Source organism: Notothenia coriiceps, unplaced genomic scaffold (genome assembly GCF_000735185.1).
Source record: "Notothenia coriiceps isolate Sejong01 unplaced genomic scaffold, NC01 NC01_scaffold00003305, whole genome shotgun sequence".
NCBI lineage: Eukaryota > Metazoa > Chordata > Actinopteri > Perciformes > Nototheniidae > Notothenia > Notothenia coriiceps.
The window spans coordinates 47,367-52,670 of record NW_011336006.1 but is presented as its reverse complement, the minus strand read 5'-3'; the positions used below and the strand labels follow the sequence as shown (position 1 = coordinate 52,670).

Here is a 5,304-nt window from a genome sequence, read left to right as displayed (position 1 = left end):
TCTGATAGAAACCCCCAAAAAGCAACAAACACGTCAATACGTCACACCCACTGGCTTTGTGACTTGTTATGTGTATCTGCTGGAAGCCGACCCCTGGGGGCTTTTACGAAATTTAACCCTTGCGTGTACAGTATGTCTGCTAGTCTGTCTATTTGCAGGCTACCTCCACTAAACACCCAATGCAATCCATGCATCATTGCGAGAACATAGTAGAGAAAGAAAGCAGAAAGGGGGAAGTTGTCGTGGGGACACGTTATGATCGTGGTCTACCTAAATCCACGCTTTCTGGACGAAGCCTGCACCACCATACTCTCGTACTTAAATTAATCCATTTTTGTGTGTTTCAGCTCTGTCTGTGCTGGAGAAGGCTAATGACCGCTTGAGTCACTCAACTGCTGGTGCTGCTGGCGAAGATTTGCATGAGCTGGAGCACCAACGGAAAATCCCTCCAATCCGGCTTTAATCCAGAATCCATCTTTTTCAGCCCTCCCTAGCCATTATTTTATTTACTAAATGCCCATATCCCTCCGCAGGGTCAGAGAGTATTTTGAAGAAATTGCTAAACGGTTTACGTAGTAGTTATATCGTATATTGTTATCGATGATATTAAGCATTTTACACACTTACGAAACATCCCTTTCTCGAAAGGCCAGTCCAATTTTGAAAGACGTGTCTGCCGTAGTTATGGTCGGGGGAGGTGGGTCTAGTTTTCGAGGAGCCTAGAGGGGCTGTGCTTCGGTGCCACTTATCATTAGATATGGCCACCGTTATAGAGTACGCCGAAGCGTCATCCTCAAGTTAATTTAGTGATATTTGATAGGAATTTCGCAGTTCGGCCACTGTTGAAAGCGAAATGTTGTTTTTGGGAAGCTAGTGTTTGTTTTTACATGTCTTTGGAGGCGGTTGTTACTGCGTGGCAAGCTGGCTGCGAGAGTCTCCTATCTGGCCGCTTGGTCCCGCAGCTTGTCGATGCTGAAGAAAATAGAACCAGTTGCCAACCAAGCGGTCGGCACCCAACATTTGCTCTGCGCGTCGCTGTATATTCGCTGATGATTCACATTTAAAGTTTGATTTACAGGGTGCTGACTTTTGCAGCTGCTTGGATTTTGGCTTGTTTATACGTTAATGGTACAATTGTTTTGCCGTAGACTTGGGTGGCTAACACCAACTAGCTATATAACCCGAACTCGTGCGACGACAGCTGTCATTGGAGAAAGGAAAGTGATCCCCACAAATGTGTGTGCAAGTGAAGCGGTTTTCTGTTGGATTTACATCATCTGCCTTTCCATCAAATGGGCAAAGTTGGGAATAACATTGCAACGTTGGAATATAATGATATGCGTGATGCATTTTTGAGAACTGCGGTGTTGCTTCATTGGAGAGAGGCTAGCTAGCTCCATTAGCTTGCTAGCTAGCTGGGTGATAAAAGTGCGACGTTTCATCCCCCGGTATTTTGGATATGAAGAGGATACTTCGCTATTCATAGGGCTGGAAGGTAAGCTACAGTGTGATGTTCATTTTTTTTTAATGCACGCTAGATTTGTTTAGCATTCACCTTGTGAAGTAAAGCTGAGCCAACATTATCCACCTCCAGTCTGATGTTGGGGGTTTGTCGCCGCCTTGGCTTTCATGACTCAGACTATTCCACGGAACGGATCATTCAATAGAAAGGTTCTATATAAACAGAAACAGAGGGGTAACGTTATATCTTCACTGTTTAACACACTGTATGCAGTCAGCATTCACACACTTCTACTGCTAATGTATACCAAGAAGCAGAAACCGAAGCTTACGTCATTGTATATCATTTTCACTTTTTGTGTAGCATTGTAGTTCCACAGAACATTTCCGTTTCAATGGATTGACCGAGCCTTTGTGTGTGTTGGGCACAAATGCTCATCATTGCCCTGTAGATAGTAATTTGTCTTACGGACAGCGTAGTTGAGGTTGTTAAGTTTGCCATCATCCTCAGACTATTATATGTAACATTAACTGTGGGACAACAAAAGGCTGAAGCATGAGTGATTGGTGTTTTGGAGTAGGCGTTAGTTACACGCTAGTACGATGAGTTGGCCAACTAACTGCAACCTAGGTAACCTGTTTGCTGTGTGAACCTCTTTCAAAGTTATCCTACCGACTAATTTCTCTTAAAGCTGAATCCAGTCTATAGTAATGCCAGTTAAATATGAACTTTTGATTGATTTCTCTGTGCATATGCAGTCACATATAGGCGATGTAAATGTTACTTTTGACTGGGATCTCCACAGAAAAGGCGACAGAGTTCAACACAACAGGCTAGCTATTGCTAGCTGTATTCAACTGCTTTGTGCCCAAGCTTGAGTTAACAAAAGCTAATGTTAGCATGTATCCAATTGTGCCTGTAGTAGTCGTGACTGCCTAGTAGTCAACGGATCTTAGCCTGAGATGCCCTAACAATAAACGTTATTCTCATCGCTATCATTTGAGGCTTCCCTAGTTGTAAATATGGTTATAAAATGGTCCTTATCCAACTTATGTATATTGCATCACCACTTACAGTGCTTCAGGTAACAGTAAGACCCTGTTTCTTATCTGAGGATTTAGGCTCACAAGCATCTTTCTGAACAATTGTTCTGACAGTGTAACCATTGTAATTACTAATATTTCTCGTGGTATTTGGTGTTATTGTACCACCATCTGTCCGGAGCCTGGAGGCTTATATAGACATAGGGGAAAGAGAGAATTACCACAGAAAGATGGTGTCAGTTCCACAATATCTAACAGCTCACATTAAGGCCTCTCCTACCTCTTTCATTTTGAGATAATTAAACCACCATTAGAAGTCATTTTAAACAAATGTTCAGGACAAAACAAATGTTCTAAAGGCTCATTAATGTAATGTGGTGCCAAGCACCCCATCTCAGCATTGATATTGTGTTATACACATGAAGTGAAATGGCAAAGAATACAATGTAATGTGAAATTAGCCCCATTTTAGTGGCATTTTCTGCTTTATTAAGATTACATCTAGCAACATTGACTTTTGTCATGACTCATCGTAAATATTAGTCATTATTTATTCTGATGTAATTTTATTTTGGGATAGACAAACAAGTTAGCGGATGGCTTTTGAGAATATTTTGCATCTGCCTTTCAGAAATTGATACTAGTGAGTAAAACATACTTTTATCTCCTGCTTGAAAGTAGTTTTGGATAGTGGTGCAAATACTGAGGTGAATTTGGGTTATTAAAGGAGGTTTGTGAGGTTGCATTATTAAATACTTGGATTACCCTGGGTGTAAAGTAGTGGGAAATATATGTTTGATTTTAGTCAGGTTTTTCTTGTCCATTGTAGTTATTAAAGAGGTTTTACATTGATTTAGCCATTATTTATGGCTTATCAGACAAGGAAACAAAAGTATCCAAAGGATATAATGTTAAAGTGTAAACACTTATTTCAAATATTGACCCAATATGTTAAAGACAAAGACATAAACAAAGCACAAGACAGTCTAGATTTAAAAAACAACCTTGAAGTCCAATAACACGAGGCAAACATTTTTGAAAAATACAAAATACCTCCCACAACAAGCATAATTACTACAATCAAGCTGGGCTATACTAGGGTTTAATAATACTTTTTGTATTAAAATGCACCACTGCCTGGTCCTAAGACTACAAAAAACGTTTTCAATCTAGCATTAACAATTATATACTATATTTTTCTTTCACCATATACTTTACATTACATTTACATTTAATTTAGCTGACGCTTTTATCCAAAGCGACTTACAATAAGTGCATTCGACCAAGAAGATACAAACTTGAAGAAAACGGAATCATATAAGTACTTTAGGTTTCATAGAGCCAAACCATTTTAAATGCTACTCAACAGGCTTTAGATAAGCCAGTCCTTTGTTAGTATGTAAGTGCTTAGTTAGTATATAAGTGTTTTTTTTCTTTTTTTCTTTTTTTTCTGTTTTTTATTTTATTGCTCGAAGTGGAGTCGAAAGAGATGAGTTTTCAGTCTGCGCCGGAAGATGTGTAAGCTTTCTGCTGTCCTGATGTCAATGGGGAACTCATTCCATTTTGGAGCCAGGATAGCAAACCAACGTGTTTTTGCTGATGGGAACTTGCGTCCCCCTCGCAGTGCGGGTGCAGGGATCCGTTTGGCTGATGTAGAGCGGAGTGCACGTGCTGGGGTGTACGGTTTAACCATGTCCCCAGATCCATTCGCAGCATGGTACGCAAGTACCAGTGTCTTGAAGTGGATTCTAGCAGTTACTGGAAGCCAGTGAAGTGAGTGGAGGAGCGGTGTGGTGTGGGAGAATTTAGGAAGATTGAAGACCAGACGAGCCAGCTGCATTCTGGATGAGCTGCAGAGGACGGATGGCACATGCAGGTAGACCAGCCAGGAGGGAGTTGCAGTAGTCTAGACGTGAGATGACGAGAGCCTGGACCAGAAGCTGCGTCGCTTTCTGGGTCAGCTGGGGACGTATCCTCCTGATGTTGTAAAGCGTGTATCTGCAGCAGCGGGGTTGTAGCAGCAATGTTTGCAGTGAAGGACAGTTTGTTATCTAGGATCACACCCAGATTCCTTGCAGTCTGAGTCGGGGAAACAACAGAGTTGCCGATGTTGATTCTTAGGTCAAGAGTGGGAAACGGTAGATCGTTCTTTAAGTTAATATTTTTCCGTCGGCCCCGTCCTTAAAGACCTTGTATGAAAGAGTACCACGAGACACTTTAGGTTACCGCCCGATACGGAGTACCAAACGAACACAGGCGACTGTACCCTTTTCCGATTTCCGGAGTCCAACCAATTTAAAACAAATAATTATCGGGGGTAATGTGCACCATGCGATATTCGCGTCCGAACACGACCCAATCCACCTCAAATAAAGGAACCTTCATAACCCTCCAAAGTCCCGAGACCCGGGTGAAAGTGGAGTAGTGGAGGATTGGTCCTGCGCGTGGATGTCCATAGAAACCCTCTCTCGGCAGACTGAGGCGTGGGAACAGTTAATAGATGTCCGCCAGGGAGTCGGCGGGCAGACCAGGGCCAGGGAGGAGAAGAGAGACTTGTGTTTTGAGCGGGGGAGTCTAGCCCAGTAATCGGGGGCCCGTACGCCAAAAAAGGTATGGTAACGCATGCGACGTGCTGTGAGTTAATTAAACTAAGAAGGCGAAACGACTTTGGGTCCGAACAGCGTGCCCCGTGAGCACGAACCCCAGATCCCCGTCGTAGCTAGAGAGTCGACCGTACCAGACCGGAGAGGTGGAGTTCGAGTTGGTAACTGTTCCCTGACTTTGACCGAAAAAAAGAGG

General features: G+C 42.6%; 1 protein-coding gene across 1 annotated transcript in view; it reads left to right on the top strand.

The window, feature by feature from the left end:
- Positions 1-770: 770 nt before the first annotated feature.
- The window catches only part of LOC104941264 (histone-lysine N-methyltransferase 2C-like), a gene marked incomplete at its 3' end in the record, with an annotated part of 51,315 nt that continues 46,781 nt past the window's right edge, over positions 771-5,304 (top strand). The window contains exon 1 of the mRNA XM_010766347.1: positions 771-1,495. The remainder of the gene's footprint in view (positions 1,496-5,304) is intronic.